General features: G+C 38.8%; 1 non-coding gene across 1 annotated transcript; it reads left to right on the forward strand.

The window, feature by feature from the left end:
* The first annotated feature begins 15,080 nt into the window (after positions 1-15,080).
* On the forward strand, positions 15,081-15,227 carry LOC122421864. Its single transcript, XR_006263667.1, has one exon. It is a non-coding gene; the product is annotated as a U4 spliceosomal RNA (small nuclear RNA).
* The last annotated feature ends 5,589 nt before the right edge of the window (positions 15,228-20,816 follow it).

A 20,816-nucleotide genomic window follows, 5' to 3' on the forward strand; every position in this document is an offset into this window, starting at 1 on the left:
GCTTGGTTAAAGTCTGAGTGTGTTTGCTTCTTATTCATACCATAAAACCAGGTATGAGGGACTTGAGATTTAGTCAGTCATCAGAATTAGTTGTAGGACCCTGGGGAAAATGCCTTTCACTCTCTCAGCCTTTGATCATTAGTGAAGTTTTGGGAGGAGGAGAAGATGTTTGAAAATATCTTAAAAGTCCTTGAGGCTTTTCCAGCCTAGTACTTCCCCTCCTTTCTCTTCTTTTATTTCAATTTCTCCATTATTCTATTTTTATTTTAAGTGAGATTGTAAGAGTGTTTAAGACTTCTTCAAAACACCATTTTATCTGTGAGTATAGACCCAGAAGAAGAGTAAAAAGACCTAGATTTGTAGCCTTTACCTTCCAGCAAATGGATAGTTTGGATTTTCCAAATCTTTAATATTTCTTAGATCCTGGCTATGTCCAATAGTGGCTGAATTCACAAAGAGATTATGCTTAAATGATTTCAGAGCTCCTGGCAACTTGGTTCTCTAATCTTGCTTTTGAGTATTCATCAAAGCCTTTGAACATTTATGATGATCATTAGATGTTAGAGGACATGAAGACTTCTTGGATCTATTAATTATACTCCTAAAAAGGGCCCGTCCTCAGGAATTTTTGTTAGGACCTGATAATCCAATGGTGGGGAAAATAATAAAACAAAAATAAAATAAATAAGCACATGAGTGCTCTGGGTTTTAGAAAATACATTCAGTGAATGAACAAAAATTCATAGAAAGGAATATTGGACCCAACATTTGACTAAGAGATGTCACTTCTGTTTTGTGTGAAAGTGTCTACAGTCCAGGGATCTTTTGGGGGTTTCTATCAGCATGCAGTAGAGCTCTCTAAAACCCTAGATATCTTTATAGATAGCATATTAAATTTAGTGCAACCAAAATTTGGAATGCAAGAAGAAATGTCAGATGGGGATAGAGAGAACTTCTGTATTAGTCAAATCTAGTTTTATATCAAAACTACAAAAACTTGGTGAAGCTTACTCAATTATATATGTGAGTTCTCACACAGATAGTGGTTTCAGCGTTGTTTTATAGCTTTAGGAACAGAGGGACAGTCCCGTTGTTTTATAGCTTTAGGAACAGAGGGACAGTCCGACTTTACAGAAACCAGAACCTGGGCCTCTCAATGCCTCTTCCTCTTCTAAGGACTCATTCTTCCCGTACATGACTCTGCACTGTTGCAGAACACTCCTTATTCACTCATGAGCTGGCTTCTCTGAGCTCACATGCTTCACCACGTAAACCCAGTGAAGCAGACAAGTTTTGGATTATTTCAACACTTTCATTTATTTTTTTTTTTCTCTTCAGATTCTGATCCTGGGGAAAACAGTGTAAAGTTCAGTTTTAATTCTCAAAACCAAGAATGAGATTTTCTTTACCGCCTGAATTTTCGCATATGAAAATGATGGGAGGTAGTGGGCATTTGGAAGTGATCTTTCAGCTCCAAGAATTCTTTATTTTTAATATCCCAGCTAACAATATTTGAAATAAATCTATGTCAAATGTAATTTCTTATTTCTAGTTTTAAAGACAGTTTATAGAGGTTTTTTTTTTTCTGCGTTATAATATGATCTGTTTATTTTTATTCTTTGGTCAGTCATGTCCGACTCTTTGAGACCCCATGGACTGTAGCCCACCAAGGTTTCTCTTTCTATGGGATTTTCCAGGCAAGAATACTGGAGTGGGTTGCCATTTCCTTTTCCAGGTTTGCCATTTCCTTCTCCAAGGGATCTTCCTGACGCAGGAATCAAACTCGGGTCTCCTGCATTGCAGGTGAATTCTTACCAGGTGAGCTGCCAGGGAAGCCCCCTTTTTTATTGCTATAACATAGTAAAATGTACACACACATAAACATATACATGTATATGTGTGTATGTATATATATATATTTATGTATATGAACATATATGCCCATGTGCATATGCATATATTTATTTTTAAATTAAAATACTTTTTTGAACTTTTTAGTAGAAACCCAATATTCCTTATGCGAAATGAAATATTGGAAGGAAAGTAGCCTGAGAGAGTAACCTAAAACAATTTCATCCATTCCTTTATATATCACCATTGTGTTGATTCAAAATAGCCACAGATTATCCAGAAAAGAGGTATACTGAAGGACTAATCACAGAAAGAATAGTATTGTATTGTTAGTCGCTCAGTCGTGTCTGACTCTTTGAGACCCACGGACTGTAAACTACCAGGCTCCTCTGTCCCTGGGATTCTCCAGATAAGAATACTGGAGTGGGTTGCCATTCCCTTCTGCAGAGGATCTTTACAACCCAGGGATCAAACCCTGGTCTCCTGCATTGCAGACAGATTCTTTACCATCTGAGCTACCGGGAAGTCCCCACAGAATGAACAGGTCTCTGTAAATATCTCTGTCAGTTATACGAGACACATCATGAATAGGTAAAGAGATAGCTCAGAGCCATGGGGGAGATTAACATCCTGTGTTTAGAATCAAGCACTTTCCCTTACTAGACCCACATTTTTACAAGTCACTTTTCTAGATCTACATGTTTCCATTTTAAAAAACAAAGTGGTTAAAAAGTTTAACTCTGGTGGAATTTCAAGTTCAAAAAAATCCGTGATTCTGTGTTTAACAACATTGCCTTCCACCATATTCTAATGTGAAACTTCTTCTCTTTGGGTCTACGTATTCTTCTCAAGTCTTCCGTGGTGGCTCAGCGGTAAAGAATTCCCTGTCAATGCAGGAGACATGGGTTTGATCCCTGGGTCAGGAAGATCCCCTGGAGAAGGAAATGGCAACCCACTCCAGTATTCTTGCCTGGAGAATCCCATAGACAGGGAAGCCTGGTGGGCTATTCTTGCCTGGAGAATCCCATAGACAGGGAAGCCTGGTGGGCTACAGTCCATGCAGTTGCAAAGAGTCGGACACGACTCAGTGACTAAACTGCAGCAAGCAGTATCATATATTTGTCTTTGTCTGTCTGTCTTACTTCCCTCGTATGATAATGTCTAGCCTTTCCTGACCTTACTCTGTTGACTCTGAAAGCTAGCCTCTATAGAATATTATTTGGGCCCCCTTGCTCTTGAATTTTAGTTGTATTTGGCCTATGGAAATTGGATGAAAAAAGAAGGAATGTAGACTCCTTTCCTGTTGAGCTGCACTTTGATAATACCTTTCTCTACCCAAAGCCACACTCCTGACTGACAGCTCTGTCACCAAGCCTTAAATATAGGATATTGTGAATATATACATGAAACAAATCTTATTTAAAACTATAGATAAATATATAAATTAGTCTGTACCCTACAGAAACCTGGTGCCTTAAAAAAGATTGAAAAAGATTTAACAAAGTGTCTGCTTTTTTCCAGGATGATGGCCAATGCACATATTTATCACGTGATTTCAAGTATTACTTGTTTCTTGTGCTTGTCCATGCATTTTAGTTTTAAACCTTGGTCAGAGCTGACAAAATATACTGACTTGGTAAGGATGTAGGAAAACAGTGAATTTGTGCAATCTTTTATGAGGTCAGGTTGGCAGTATCCAAAATAAAAATGCACATATATGTTTTATGAGCAAAAACAATGTTGAATGAAGTTTTCTGCAGATGTATATACATGAGCAATGTACATTTACACATACTTGTATGTAAAAGAAGGTTTTCATCACATTGTTGGTAAGAGCTTAAGGCTGAAAATAAGCTAAATATCCATCACTAGAAGCATGGTTACATTAGAATATGTTCCATTTATTTAAAAAAAATAATCTGTGTAAAAAAGGACAAAAATCAAGTTTTCTATGCATGGAAAAGAAATATAAAGCATAATGGTTACATCTAGAAGGAAATATTGGTGTTCTATTTTGGGAAATAGACTTCATTGAACACACTTTTGTACTCCTTTTAATGTTTATTTTGTGCACATTTTATTTTCGGTATTTTAAAAGCTTCTTAAAATCCACTGAAATAAACTAGAAAACAATTTATAAGTAAAAGGCCTATTATTCGCTGTGACTATTAAACGCAGAGTGTGAGATGAAGATGTTGGGTACCGTTAGCTAAGCTGTTGTGATTAACAGTGAATTTTGTCAGCAGTCACGCAGTCACATAGCAATTTGAAACTGCACAGGGGCATGGATTTGACTCAAAGTGGCATTGTATTATATACCTTTCAAGTTACTGCCGGGCTTCCCAAGTGGCACAGCGGTAAAGAATCCACCTGCCAATGCAGGAGATGAGGGTTTGATCCCTGGGGTGGGGAGATCTGGAGGAGAACACAGCAATCCACTCTAGTGCGCTTGCCTGGAGAGCCCCACAGACAGAGGAGCCTGGTGGGCTGCAGCCCATGGGGTCGCAAAGAGTCAGACACGGCTGAAGTGGCTTCACACAGCACAGCATGTTTTAATTTAAGTAAACACTTATTGAGGCACTCGAGATACATACGCTACACACTTCTTTTTTTTTTTTAAATAGGAATTTTCTAATAATTTAAAAAATAATTTTATCTATTTATTTATTTATTATTGGCCATCCTAGATCTTTATTGCAATGTGGGTTTTTCTCTAGCTGCTGCGAGCAAGGGCTACTCTCTAGTAGAGGTGCGAGGGCTTCTAGTTGTGGCGGCTTCTCCTTTGCGGAGCCCAGGCTCTAGAGGGCGAGCTCAGTAGTTGTGGCACACAGGCTTAGTCGCTCTGAGGCATGTGGGATCTCCCCAGACCAGAGATCAGACCCTGTGTCTACTGCATTAGCAAGCAGATTCTTTACCACTGAGCCGCCAGGGAAGCCCACACTCATTTCTAAAATCAGGAATTTGCCCATGTTGAATTCAGGTGCAAGGTCCTTCTTGAGAGCCTATTCAAACACTGTTCGGGCTGTGACGCAGGATTTCAGGTACCTATTGAAATTTAATCTCTCTTTAGTCTGCAGTGAATATTAATTTTATCTACTGACCACTAAGTCCATGTTGTGTGGTCAGAATCCTTCTACAGTGAATGATGCATTTGAACTTTTGCAGTGGTTATGAATGCTCATATTGCAACTACCAGGTTCTGTGGAACCCTTTTTGTAGGCTACTTCCATGGACAGAGGAAGCCGGTGGGCTACAGTCCATGGGATCGCAGAGTCGGACACGACTGAGCCACTTCACTTCACTTCACTTCACTTCACTTCAGTTCTACCAAAACCTTTCAGCACATATATTTACAAATTGATGGTGCTAGACAAGATGAGAATATAAGGATAAATAAGATATTGTCATGAAATTTACATCTAAGATGTAAATATAAGGATGAATTACACTGCCACAAAATTTACATCCAAAATGAGAGGATGTTGAGAGATTATAAAATCAAATTGCCCAATACTATAGAGAGAGTCTGTGCACTAGTTACCACATTACTCTGTTAGTACCTGGCATTGGTTATGCTTATTAAATAAAAATATTCCTAAGCTGAACTCTACAACAGGTCTTTAGCAAAATTTTTGTTTTATACCAGTTTAGATTTACAGAAAATTTGTGATCATAGTAGAGAGATTTAAATACCTTCTACCCTTTCCAGTATTTTTAAGTAACATTTTATGTTACTCTGAAATATTTTCCTCAACTCATTAATCAATATCAATAAATTATTATCAAAGTCCATAATTTCTTTAGATTCAATAGTTTTCACCTAATGTTATTTTTCTACCCAAGAATCCTATCCAAGATATTACATTAGACATTATTATGTCTCTTTAGTCTCCTCTTGGCTGTAAGTTTCTGAGACTTCCTTTTTTTTTTTTTTATTACCTTGACAGTATGGAAGAGAACTGGATCAGGTATTTTACAGACTGAGCTTCATCTTGGATTTCTCAATTATTTCTCATTTTTGGTCTGAAGTTTGGACTTGGGGGAGGAAGTTCATGGTGATGGAGTGTCATAGAGTATCAATTGCACATACTAGTAACATGATTTATCACTGTTGGTATTAGCACTGATCAAACCAGCTGCTGCAGTGCTTGTCATGACTTTCCAGTGTAGAGTTGCCTCCATTTTCCTACTGTACTTTTGGGAAGAAGGCAGTACACACAGTGAGGGTTATGTTCTACTTCTTGAGGGTGTTATATCACCATTCATTATTTAGAATACTGCTACACAGGAGACTTTATCAGTTAGAGCACAGTGCTTCCATATAGTTCTACTTACCTTAAATCTTACAGACACCACATTTACTTCCAAAGGCAGCATCCTTTGTCCCCACCTCTACAATGGGCTTTTTTTTTTTTTCTTTTTTTTAACATTTCTATTCTAGCTTGCTTCCTTGGTCATGTTTTACATGCCATTCAAGGATCTCCCAGTCCTATATAATGTTTTATTTTAATTTGCATACATTTTCATGATGACTCAATGGTAAAAAAATTGCCTGCCAATGCAGGCAATTAATTAACTTTATTAATAATCATCAAAAAAATGGACTCACCAGAGATGTCTTTTACAAGTTAATGGATAGAATAAACTGAGGCACATTCATACAAGAGAATGTGGTTTGATCCTAGTTCAGGAAGATCTTCTGGAGAAGGAAATAGCTACCATTCCAGTATTCTTACCTAGAGAATTCCATGGACAGAGGAGCCTGGTGGCTATAGTCCCTGGAATCACAAAGAGTTGGACATGACTGAGTAACTAATTTCTTATTCTTTCAATGGATTTTACAAACATAATGTCATGTATCACCAATTATAATATATCACCAGTATTATAATAAAGGAGATTTTTTAAAAATCCTTATGCTTCATCTGTTTACCTTCCTCTTCTTCCTGATTCCTGGTAGTCATTGATCAGTTTATATTCTCTACAGTGTTGCCATATAAATGGAATTCTACAGGATGTAGCCTTTCCAGACTGGCTTCTTTCACTTGGTATTATGCATTTAAGATTCATCCATGTCTTTGAATGGCATGATAGCACATTCGTTTCTGTCACTGAATAGTATTCTCTTGTATGAATGTGCTGCAGTTTATTCTGTATTTCTACTTGTAAAAGACATCTCCAGTGCATCCATTTTTTTTGATGATCATTAATAAAGTGGCTACAAGTGTCTGTGTAGAGATTTTTATGTGGACAAGATTTTACTACGTTTTCACTTTTAATTCTAAAGTTTCAATTTAAAGAAATTTTCTTTTTTTTTTTAATAACCACTTAGATGCAGTTTATATGGGCCAAATACTACACTAAGCCCTTGATTTTTTAAAATATATTTATTTGTTTATTTATTTTTGGCTATGCCATCTGGCATGCAGGATCTTAGTTCCCTGACCAGGGATCACCCCCATGCCTCCTGCATTGGGAGCACAGAGTCTTAACCACTGGACCACAAGGAAAGTCCCTGAAGACATTTTCTTTATATTTCATTGTATTTCACTCCCTAATATAGTTGAAGAACATAAGAGTGATTCTTAAATGCTTTCTTGTCTAGTTTACAAATGTATTTTAAATTCCAAATTCTGCCTTCAGAGGTGGCTATTCTAATCTATCTTTTAATCTCATCCCCCATTTGATGTTGTACTGATGGTAATTACCTATTTTCCTGTCTGTTAGTCAGTTTTATGTAGATGGACACCAGTAGTTTCAATCAGACGGAATGCTTCTAATTTCTCTATTAGATTTCCCAGCAGAACTTTTCTTGAATGGTTTACTAAACTCTAAATAAATTACACTTTCTGAATTGGTTTCCAACTCTAACAAGAGTCAAGGATAGCTATCAGTTGTCTGACATGCTCAGGTTTTATTATCAAATATTACATGTCAGCCAGGAGACACTGTGTCTCCAAAAAGAGGCTTTGGTCCATTCACTAAAAACAGCTATGAATGTTGATGCATTCTTAGTAAAAGGGTAATTTTTTGAAAGTGTCTGGACAAACATTATTTGGGTCTGAGTCATCCTGGCCTTTATCTCTCTCTTCTTTGAAGAAGATTCTGGCTTTATTTCCCTACTCGGTTTAATTTCATCCCTACACTCTGCAGAGTATTTTGCTGGTTGTTTCTTCTTGGTACTTTAAGCAGAATCTGGAGACGGAGAGGAGGTAGTAAGAAGAACTGCTGTGGGTTGGAGGAAATTAATGAGGAGAAAATGGTGATTTTTAAAAAGATCCCCAACATCATGCTCAAGAATTGGAATAGAACACTGGTGCTAACTTGGAATTATTTCTGCCCTCCTGATTATATTTTCCAGACTGTGACTCTGATAAGTTTGGATTAAGCAGTCTACAGCTTCAAGAAGGTTGCATAGTGTCTCAATATCTCATTCAATCAGAGCATACAGAAACATACACACAAACACAACAGTAGCCACAACGAATACAACCACAGCAAAGCTAACCTAAGCTGGTATAAAATGTTGGTGTTCTATTATAAAATAGACATGTAATCTTTCTGAACAATTCTGTTTAAAAAATCTAAAAGGGCTAGCAGAATCAGGAATTTTAGAACTAAAACTAACCATTTTAGAAGATGCCTCCCAAAATTCCTTCCCAACTTTGTCCAATCTGTTGCTTGCTGTTTTGGTTTAGTCACTAAGTTTTGTCTGACTCTTTGTGATCCCATGGACTGCAGCATGTCAGACTTCCCTGTACTTCACCATCTCCTGGAGTTTGCTGAAACTCAAGTCCATTGAGTTGGTGATGCCATCCAACTATCTCATCATTTTCTTTAGGTCCTGGCTTACCTTCCTCTGTATAGACATTATCACAAGAGAACACAACAGAAAATCCAGAGCTGGCCCAGGTCATTTCATCGAACCATTGACTTTTGCAATGGATTGATGGAAAGAGCGCAATGCAGAATTGAAGAGCTCTAAATTTTAGCCACAGTCCTGGCTCTAAAAACTCAGAGACCTTGAGGAAATCACTTGCCCACTTGACTGCTCTAGTCCTCGGTTTTCTCATATGTAAAATGAGTTTGACAAGAGATTTCCATGTCCCTTGGACACTAAACTAGGTTTTAGTCCATCATTTAAGGATTTTGAAGTAACCAGCACAAAACCAGAAACTAAAAAATCTGACTTCTAGTCCCACTAATGCTGTCTACTATCCATCAACTAATAACACTCTTCATCAGCAGTTGGCAATTACCACCCATGAGGCAAATCTGGCCTCTGCTTCTTTTTACAAATAAAGCTTTCTTGGAATACAGACACGTTCATTTATATATCATCTGTGGCTGCTTGTGTCACAGATCAGTAGTGTCAGGGATGAGTAGTGACAATGATAGAGATGACAGAGAACATAGCCCCCAAACCCAGAAATATTAACTATCTTTCCCTTTATAGAAGGGAAAGATATTTTGCCACACGCTTCTGTCCATGGAATTCTCCAGGCAAGAACGCTGCAGTGAGTTGCCTTGCCCTTCTCCAGGGGATCTTCCCAACTCAGGAATTGAACCCAGGTCTCCCACATTGCAGACAGATTCTTTAGCATCTGAGCCACCAGGGAAGTCCAATCTACATACAAGGTGGCTTCTTCATTTGTAAATAAAAGGAATCATACCTGTTTTAATCAACTCATTGAACTATTGTGACAATAGTTCAATGGGAAAAAAATGTGAACAAGGGAACAATTTGGAAAATTATAATACAAATGCTGGAACATTTTTAATATGATTATTTCAGTGGATAAAGCTGATAGTGTATTACTTAACTGTTAAATTTCAAGATTATGCATTGTATTCTTTGTCTACTGTTTTTCTATCTTCCCACTGCCAGATCTTCCTTTAATATATGCAGGGCCTCTAACAAAATAACATGGGGATGGACTCCCCTGGTGGTCCAATGGTTACAAATACACCTTGTATTGCAGGGGTAGTGAGTTCAATCCCTAGTGCAGGAACTAAGATCCCACCTGCCCTGGGACAAGTAAACCCCTGGTACCTCAAATAATGAGCCTGCAAACACCACAAGGAAAGATCCTGCATGCCACTACAATGATCCTGTGTGCTGCAACTATATATATATATTTATATATATATATATATATTAATGTACACAGAACACAACCCTGAGCCTGATCCCAAGCTCACTTATTTCTTTTGTACCCCAACCTCTAACCCACCTCTCAAGAATCTAGCAGGCATCTACACGATCACTCCAGCCTCCACTGAGTTATCCACCACTCTACTACTAACAGGCAAACCTTTGCACATATTTGAACCAATGGTGTGGGCCTCCCTTGGGAAAGCATAGAGGAAAGGAGGTCTGCACAGGCCCTGGAGGAAAACTGAAGGCCTTGTGAGAAAGAGTATTGTTGGAGGGGGCCCAGAGCAAGACCCTCTCAACTCTGGAATGCACACTCTTCAGTCCATGAAATTCAGATTCCTGGGACTGATAATAGGCAGAACTGCTCACTTCCATCTTCTGTCCAGTCCACGCTACTATTAACTTCAAAGGAGAAGATTGCAGCAGTGTCCTTGTAGTCCTCTATACAAATAGTTTCCCCTTCTATTTATTTTTTTAAATATTTATTGGCCATGTGGCATGTGGGATCTTAGTTCCCTGACCAGGGATTGAACCTATGCCCCCTGCATGGAGTCTTAACTGCTGGACCACCAGGGAAGTCCCCTATTTATTAATACTTTTAAACCTGATGGCAAAGTAGTGAGTTAAAAGGAAAAATTCCTCTTATAACCTTTCCACCTTCATTATCCTAAGAACGATAAGAATCCACAAAAGTTTTTTAAGACATAGAGTTAAACATGTGTGTGTTCTGGTTGTTGGTTACCTTATCAACATCATCTCATACCTCTTTCCTAGGTGTATAAGCCAGGTCGTCTGTCAGGCATGTTAACGGTGCCATGTTTTTTCTAGCCGCAGGATTTTTGCCCACGTTTGTCCCCACGCCTGGATGCTACAACCCACATAAACTACACTTGCCTTGGTTAAGTCCTTCCTCTTCCCTCAGAGCTTCTAGACTAATTCTTCCTTTATGTGTTTGTATTTCACAACCCTAGCTGCATGTTAAAATTCTCAAATACCAATGCCTACGCATCAACTCAGATAAATAAAATCAGATTCATTCAGGTAAAGAGGTAGACATTAGTATTATTCAAAGTATGAGAATAATTGCTTCATATGCTATGTTAGAGCTTCCCTGGTGGCTCAGATGTAAAGAATTCGCCTGCGGTGCAGGAGACCTGGTTTGATCCCTGGGTCAGGAAAATCCCTGGAGGAGGGCATGGCAACCTACTCCAGTATTCTTGCCTGGAGAATCCCCATGGATTAGGGGAGCCTGGCAGTCTACAGTCCACGGGGTCGCAAAGACTCGGGCACAACAGAGCGACTAACACACATATGTTACCTTGTGACCATGTGCGTGTACCTCTCCTTTATAATTCCATAAATTGCAAGAAAAACCCAGGAATATACAAAGTATCTTTCCTTTGTATATCTTTCCTTTGTAAACCCTGTGTTAATTCTTCAATTAGATTTTTTAATTAGGTATTTTTAAAATATCTTCTGCGCAGTAGACTCAGTTCTAGTTGATGGGGATGGAGCAGCAAACAGCATCCTCTTGTTTATTCCCTTAGAAAACTTACATTTAGGGGCATTGTAGGGTTTCAATATATATTTGATGGATAACTGAATAAACATTTTTATGTATTCAATTTTATTTATCTAGAAATATAAAGTTTCCCTCTTCCTGAGATAACTCTTCATTTCTTCCAAAATATTTAGAGCAGTGAAGTTCCAAGCTGAGTTTTTTGAGCACTTTTAAGTAATTGTTCAACTTCCTGCTTCATATTGTCTTTTATGACAGGCTTTGGATTTCTTAATTATTGCGTTTTGTCTTTCTCTGGAGCTCTGATAATAAAACTATAGTCTGGCTCACCATTCTTCAGACAGAAGAAAAAATAAAAAAAGCTTTCTGCTTTATTTTGTGACACTGCTACGTCACCATCCCTCTCTGTCTTTGCAAATAAATTGTTGGCAGATCTGCAATTTCTTCTGTCTGTTCCTCAGAACCCTTGGCAACATGTCACCTGTTCCAGCGGATTTTTATATTCAGGGCACAATTCAGAGCTCAGGAAGAATTCTTTACTGATTTCTTCCAGTCATTAATCATCGCCTACTGCCTGACTATTAGGGAAGCATCTCAGTCTACACATGTGCATTCAATTACGGGCTGATTGTTTTAGTTTATGGATTGTCTAGCTACTGTATTTCTTTTTCCCCCACCCCTCTCTATTCCTCTCCAATCCTTATTTCCTAACTTAGTTCTTCACGGACTTTTGTCATAAACAGAAGCATGGGGAGTGGAAAAAATAAAATAAAATTAGTCTTTAGATCTCTGTTACTAAAACTACCACCCAAATTTAGGCATATTCAAGCAATTTGTTATGGAATAAATAGATTATACGATCATTACATTTGCTTCTATTATTCTTCCTGTCCCTTCATCTTTATGAAAAAGCAGTGTAGTGAAATGGGGAATTTTGATAAGCTGAGAGTCAGACAGCTTGGCTTTGAAATCCTGGCTCCATCACATAATAGTTGTGCTCTCAGCCAAGTCTCAGCCAAGAGACTCAGTTTCTTCATCTATGAAATCAATTAAGGCCATGACTTCCCACATGTATCAAAGAAAAATAAATAAATTACAGTAAGATGCCCATTTAGAAGCTTTATGATATACATATAAGACCATCTTATGTAAATTCACAAAAGTTATACCAACTCAATCTATGTCATTACACAAGTATTCCAACACTGATGCTTAAAAATTCACCTGAAAGCTCCGTCACTTAAAATACCCATCACACACCATCATGGATCTCTGGGTGCGGCTGGAGAAGCTCATCTCTCCTGAGCCAGCTAGTGGCTCCAGTCCTTGTATGCTTTCTCAGACTGAAGGGACAGGACAATCTAGGAAGCTCTTTTCATAGGAGTAGCAGAAATCAGGAGTCCCAAAGTTCAGTGGAACAGGCACTTTCCAAGCCCCACTTTGTTCTATGTCTGCTCATGATTCATTTGCTAAGTAAAGTCACATTGACAAGTTCAAAAAGAGACAGGGAAGTACATTCTGGCTTCAGAGGGAGGGACTGCAAAATTACACAGCGAGAGCATAGATACAGGAAAAGGTCAAGTACTGGGGACAAAAGTCCTGTTTACCCCACTTCTAATGACTATTCCAGATTCTGTCTGTCCTCTCCAACTATCTGTCCTTCTGGCCAGCTACATGCCACTCACCCTTTAATATTTCTCATGTAAGAGGGCATGATGTTTTATTGGAATCTTCAGTTTGTATTGTGAGAATGAGCCTTATTAATTACATTATTATACACAGACACCCATGCAGTCTATATTTTTAGGCAAGCACATTTATATAAAATATTCAAAATGATGATTGATTTCTTCTTGCCATTTGAGAGGACATAATTGGTCTTCCCCGGTGGCTCGAATAGTAAAGAATCTGCCTGCAATATGGGAGACCCAGATTCAATCCCTGGGTTGGGAAGATCCCCTGGAGAAGGGAATGGAAACCTGCTGCAGTATTCTTGCCTGGAGAATCCCATGGAACCTGACAGGCTACAGTCCATGGGATCACAAAGAGTCAGACATGACTGAGCGACTTAACACTTAAATGCTTAATCTTCCATAAACAAATTTTCAATGTAACAGGGCTATATCATTGAACAAATTTTAGTAAAAAAAATTATTGCTTGCAAATAATTCTAAGTTCCTCATATATTTGTTTGTCTTCTTATATGTAGAGCAATACACAGACACATATCTGAGTATTTTGCAACCTAGGTCCTTGTGATACTGTGATTTATAATAAGAATATATATTTGGGCTTCATCCAGGTTTTTGACATGGACAGATCTCCTGAGACCGTTGAAATTTCCTAAGCCCTGAGAGTGACAAAGGTGCCTATTGTTATGTTAGTAGTGTGACTTTTGGAAAGCACCCAGGTAAACTTAGGAGTCGGAGAAGGCAATGGCAACCCACTCCAGTACTCTTGCCTGGAAAAGCCCATGGACGGAGGAGCCTGGTAGGCTGCAGAATCGGACCCGACTGAGCGACTTCACTTTCACTTTCCACTTTCATGCATTGGAGAAGGAAAAGGCAACCTACTCCAGTGTTCTTGCCTGGAGAATCCCAGGGACGGGGGAATCTGGTGGGCTGCTGTCTCTGGGGTCGCACAGAGTCGGACACGACTAAAGTGACTTAGCAGCAGCAAACTTAGGAGTAGGGGCTTCCCTGGTGACTCAGAAGTTAAAGTGTTTGCCCACAATGTGGGAGACTTGGGTTCGATCCCTGGGTCGGGAAGATCCCCTGGAGAAGGAAATGGCAACCCACTCCGGTATTCTTGCCTGGAGAATCCCATGGAGGGAGGAGCCTGGTAGGCTAAGTCCACGGGGTCGCAAAGAGCCGGACACAACTGAGTGACTTCACTCAGGGGCTGGTGGCTGGAAAACCCAACTATGTGACCAAAGGGTTGGAACTTTGAGTTTCACCACTTCTCCCCAAACTCTGATGAGAGAAGTGGAGCTGGAGGTCAAATCAGTTGCCAGTGGCCAATGATTTATTCAATCGTGACTATGTAATGAAGCCTCTATTAAAAAAACAAAAAAACAAGCAAGCAAAAAAAACCCCAAAGTATGGCTTTCTGAGAGCTTCCGGGTTGAAGGACATGTAGAGATTTGGGGGAGAGCTGGCTACCAGAGAAAGCATGGGAGCCACATGCACTTTCCCCATACCTCACCCTATGCAGCTCTTTCATCTGGCTGTTTCTGAAGTTATAGCCTATGTAACCTACTAAGTAACATGTTCCTCTAAATTCTTTGCATCACTCTAGAAATGTAATCAAACCCAGGGAAGGTGGGTTTGATTTGTGGTAGACTAAGCTTTGCATCAAGGCTTCCCTGGTGGCTCAGCTGGTAAAGAATCTGCCTGCAATGCGGGAGACCTGGGTTCAATCCCTGGGTTGGGTAGATCCCCTAGAGAAGGGAACAGCTGCCCACTCCAGTATGCTGACCTGGAGAATTCCATGCCTGTATAGTTGATGGGGTTGCAAAGAGATGGACACGACTGAGTGACTTTCACTTTCACAAGTTTTGCCCAGTGGCTGTATCATGGCCAATGAAGTTTATCCAAGGCATGATTATTGCTAATTGAAAACTTATCCCTATAGCTGGTGGGCCAGCAGCACAGGAAATAACCTGAGCTCGCTGTTGGAGTTTGAAGTTGGCCTGAGCCCGGAGCCTATGGAATCATTCAGTGCCTCAGTGGATGTGAAGTATAAAATGCCAGTTTCAGCTCTCAGAGCTTTTTTATTTCCCCCATGTTTTTATTATTTATGTATTTATAGTTTTAATCTTTTTGGTCATGCTGCACAGTATGTGCGATCTAGTGCCCTGACCAGGAATTGAACCTGAGACCCCTGTATTGACAGCATAGAACCCTAACCACTGGACCACCAGGGAAGTCCCTCTCCAGGTTTTTTGTCCCACCTGAAAGCTTATCCCTCAGTCCCTCACTTTTCTGAACTGGTATTCCTCTAGTCACTTCAAACTTTTTTTTTTAACTCTTAATTTAATTCTTAATTTTTGAAGTGTATATATATGTGTATATATATATATATATATACATATACATATATATATATATATATATATAAAGTAATTTCTCACTTTTTTGACGTGGTATTTCTCCAATAACTTCAAACTTTTTTTCTAGTTTTCTGAGTGATAGGGCTACTCCGTGGCTAGTCCTTGACTGTCTGAAACACTACCTTCAACTGTAAAGCACTTAAAGAAAAAAAATTCAGAAAACACTTTCTAGCTCCCCTTGTACCACCATCCCTAAGGCTGTTAAGTAATAGAGTCAGTTAGACTTAATAGAGAACAAATTGGGTGAATTATTTGTAGCTAGCCCAGGAGATAATACTCCATATTTTTCAAGGCTTGTTATTCTGTTTAAAGCCACAGGGTTTTAATTATTACTTTGATTTGATCTTTCAAAAGAAACTATGGGCGTAATCACATTTATTTTTTGCCTGTACATCAGATGGACACTAGTTATTGAAACATGAAGACTTTCACTCATTCAGCACAAAGGAGATATGTCACCACTCTGTTTTAAAATAAAAAAATGAGCAACTGAACAACTTGACTTTTTTTTTTTCTCTTCCATCTGACACACAGGATATAAAATTACATATCAGATATTCTATGCCTTTTGAGATAATATATTGGCTATGAGCAACCCTATTATTTTGGTCAAAGTTATTTTAACTGTGGATTTGGGAAATGTAAATATTACTTCCCAGCCCCCAGCAAAAGACTGTGTGGTTCATGCCTCATTCAGCCCTGCTGCTGTGTTTCCAGTTTTTATCCTTCTCATCACAGAATATGAAACAGCATATACTTCATGCTCCATTAGTGTACAAATTGTTTCATTTCTCTTCGTTTCTTTCTCTCTCTCTCTCCCTACCTTCATCCAAAATCAGTATATGGCAGTTAGAAAATATATATATATATTTTTTGATGACTGAACATTTCTCATAGTAAGTAAATAAGTAACATTTCTCATTTCTCACTCAAAAGGGACATATTTACTAGATTTCTAGTTCCTTGGTTTACAGTGAAGACCCTTGCTATCTCATGAACCAGGAAATTTACAAGTAAATTGTGTATTCTCTTTTATTATAACAAGCTAAGATGCCGCATAGGGTCTGTCTTCAGGGAGCCTACCATCTTGTGAGTCTCATTCCTTCCTCATGATGAGCCAGGCACTGTGATCAGCATTTGACAGTCATTGAATAAATATTCATTTAAATGTGTGGTTGAGTGAAAAGAAGGAAATAAACTGCTGTTGGCTAGGTGACCATGAAATTAAAAGAATTAGATGTTTCAAATACTTATTATCAAGTTATACTAACTTCATGTGTTCACCCACACAATCGTAATGCCTTTCACATGAGTAAAAGGTCCAGATCCCTGTTTTAACTTTATTACTCTGGGTGAGGTGTAGTGAGACCAGACAGAGATAAAAGAGAGAGAAACCAGAAGGAGTCCACAACCAGAAAGAACTGTGTTGTGCTCACAGTTTCCTGGAGATAGCTCAAAGTACCCTGCAGAGCCACTCGGGGGAAGGGTCAGGACTGGTCATAAAGCAGAAGTGAGGGACACTGAGGAAAGGAATCTTTACCGTGGTTTCTATGGGAAGAGAAGACTGAGGCATGACAAGTAGGTTTAGAATTTATTTATCTTAATAATTCCAGCAGGCTCTGGGGCATCACTGTTGTCCCTGGTTTTCTGGTATCGGACCCTGGGAGACTAGCATCGGTGTATAGTGGACTAGACTATGAGAATTAACTAAGGGAAGTATTGGGGATGTTGACTTAATCTGTCAGACAGAAGAGGGAAATGAGGGACTTCCTTGGTGGTCCAGTGGTTAAGAATCTGCACTCCCAATGCAACATTTGATCCCTGGTCAGGGGATCCCACATGCTGTGAGCCATGGCCAAACACAGACAAGAAAAGGGAACTGACTGGCCTCTAGCCAAAGCCTAAAAAACTGGGTCAAGACAACACGTATACACACATACACAACAGTTTCTGCATCCCTCCTTCCAGCTCTGAAAACTTGTCAATGACCTTGCCAGTACATGCTGCACAAATTTGGAAATCAAATTTTTAAAAATAATAATAATAATAGAAGAGAGAGAAGAAAGATGGAGAGAGAAGAAAGGAGTAAGCTAATAAAATTGTCTCCTCCTTCATGAACAAATTCTTGTAGCTACAATTCCAACATTTGTAAGTAAGTAGTTATGTTTGCATACAGTTTCATTTTCTAAAGGTATCTTGGATTCTGAAAGCAGTAGAAAGAGAGATAAGATAAACTCTTAAGTAAGAGACTCCTGATTGTTATCACTCTGTTCAACACTTATTTTCCTCTTCTGAGACAAAGGAAATGTGTAAGAAAAGTAAATGTCTGTGCTGTGGATTGATTGTGTTTTTCTGTGAGAAATAACTTTCTGTTGCGAATCAACCAGTCTGTGGTAGTTTCTTATAGAAGATGGATGGACTAAGTCTATTTTCAAACAACTTAGATTAAGGGAATAAAATATTGTTTAATGGACAAACGACATGGTGTTGTTGTTGCTGTTTAGTTGCTCAGTCCTGTCGGACTCTTTGCTACCCCTTGGCCTGCAGCACGCTAGGCTTCCCTGTCCTTCACTGTCTCCCAGGAATTTGCTCAAACTCATGCCCACTGAGTCAATGATGCCATCCAACCATCTCATCCTCTGTCGCCCCATTCTCCTCCTGCCCTCCATCTTCCCCAGTATCAGGGTCTTTTCCAATGAGTCGGCTCTTCGCATCAGGTGGCCAAAGTATTGGAGCTTCAGCTTCAGCATCAGTCCTTCTAATAAATATTCAGGGTTGATTTCCTTTAGGATTTTCTGGGGCTTCCCTGATAGCTCAGTTGGTAAAGAATCTGCCTGCAATGCAGAAAACACTGGTTCGATTCCTGGGCCAGGAAGATCCACTGGAGGAGGGATAGGTTACCCACTCCAGGATTCTTGGGCTTCCCTTGTGGCTCAGCTGGTAAAGAATCTGCCTTGATCTCCTTGCTGTCCAATGGGCTCTCTGGAGTCTTCTCCAGCACCACAGTTCAAAAGCATTAATTCTTTTGACACTCAACCTTCTTTATGGTCCAACTCCCACATCCATATATGACTACTGGAAAAACCATAGCTTTGACTATACAGACCTTTGTTGGCAAAGTGATGTCTCTGCTTTTTAATACACTGTCTAGGTCTGTCATAGCTTTTCTTCCAAGGAACAGGTGTCTTTTAATTTCAGTCACCATCTGCAGTGGAGCCCAAAAAAATAAATTTTGTCACTGTTTCCATTGTTTCCCCATCTATTTGCCATGAAGTGATGAGACCTGAGGCCTTTGTTTTTTGAATGTTGAATTTTAAGCCAGCTTTTTCACTCTCTTCTTTCAACTTCATCAAGAGGCTCCTTTAGTTCCTTTTTACTTTCTGCCATTAGGGTGGTGTCATCTACATATCTAAGGTTATTGATATTTCTCCCAACAATCTGATTCCAGTTTGTGATTCATTCAGCCCAGCATTTTGCCTGATGTATTCTGCATATAAGTTAAATAAGCAGGGTGGCAATATACAACCCTGACATATTCCTTTCCCAATTTTGAACCAGTCCATTTTTCCATGTCGGGTTCTAGCTGTTGCTTCTTGACCTGCATATAGATTTCTCAGGAGTCAGGTAAGGTGGTCTGGTATTCCCATCTCTTGTATTTCCATTTGTTGATGACATTGGAAAACCAAGTTGAAACACTTAGCAAATGTTGTGCAATATCTCTCATCATTCACTAAAATAAGGCTTATGAATTTTAAAGATTATGAATTGTAAAGATTTGAAAACCTATCTTTGGTTATAGATAGGTTTCTTATAGAGAAATTTTAATATTACCAGGATTTATTTTCCTATAAAGTTTAGTCCGGCAAGAGAAGAGAGGAGAAGAAAAAGAAAAACACACGAACACATCACAAGCCAACAGTGAGCATTACTTTCCTTGATACTTCCTAGTGCTAACCATTGGCTTGTCACCTGAAGGGAAAATTTTGTCAGAAGACAAAGACCCCAAGACAATTAAACTTGATACTGAGTCTAACTACTTGTATTTTTCTTAAAAATATCATACTATTGTAAAAAACTGTTAATGAGGTGATCGACTCTGAATGTCACCTCAGTTGCTTTCTAATGTTTTTTAAAGCATAATTTTTCAAGATATTTAGCCACAAATTGAATTCTACATGATATGTTGTCATAAATTCCAAGTAGAGGCAAAAATATGAAAATGTGCCATCCAATTTTCCTGATACTACTGGTTTACATTGGAATACAATATAAAGAGAGACTGCCATAGTGGCCACCTATGTTGAATTACTGCTATGTAACCTGGTGAGTCAAACAATCAACAGTTGCCAGGTGAATGTGTAACAATGTACCACACATTTAAGGGGACACTTTCAATGCTTTATTGGAATCCTGATCATGAACTTCCACATTTTTTTCCTTCTCTTTAATGTCAATCATCAAGAGTTTGCATGTTGTATTATAATTAGAGCACATAGCATGGAGTTGGAGAAACAGAAAGAAAGCTATGAGCTTTGGAAGAGAATATTCCCAAGACTTCCAAATTTATTCATTTTTTATTGTATTCTTTCAGCAAATGTGCATTGTTTTCAACATGTCGCATACACTTTTAAGTGCTGAAGGTATAGAGATGAAACCGGTGGTTGCTGTCTCTCAGGGTTACCAGGACAAATTGTGCAATATCACAATCCTCAAGATGAGTTTTGTTTTTAACAAGTGCCCTTGTATCTTTATGTAATGGCCTTGTTGACGTATAAATGAAACGTAAAGGATGAGTTATTTGAAATGAGACTTCAGATGAGAAGAGTCTTTTATCTTGAGCATTCTGTCCACCTGAGGATGTAAACAGCATATATTATGGTTGCAAAATATTGCAGAAGCAAATACATGAGTAATGCTGGAGTAGAATTTGCAAAATGGAGACATGCAAGAGATAAGGCTGTGCAAAACATTTAATAACTTTGAAAAGGCAGAGTCATTAAAATTTTGACAGAATAATATCAGGATCAGACTTAATTGTTATTGTGATGACTACATGATTCTTCTATAGAATGGATTACAGAGTATGCCAGTGAATTGTTTGTGTATTTTTCAATCTATTACCTGCCCGTCTCTTGTTCTGGTCTCATTTTCAATGTAATCATGTTTTCCAGAACACT

The sequence above is a fragment of the Cervus canadensis genome, chromosome 18, assembly GCF_019320065.1.
Source record: "Cervus canadensis isolate Bull #8, Minnesota chromosome 18, ASM1932006v1, whole genome shotgun sequence".
NCBI lineage: Eukaryota > Metazoa > Chordata > Mammalia > Artiodactyla > Cervidae > Cervus > Cervus canadensis.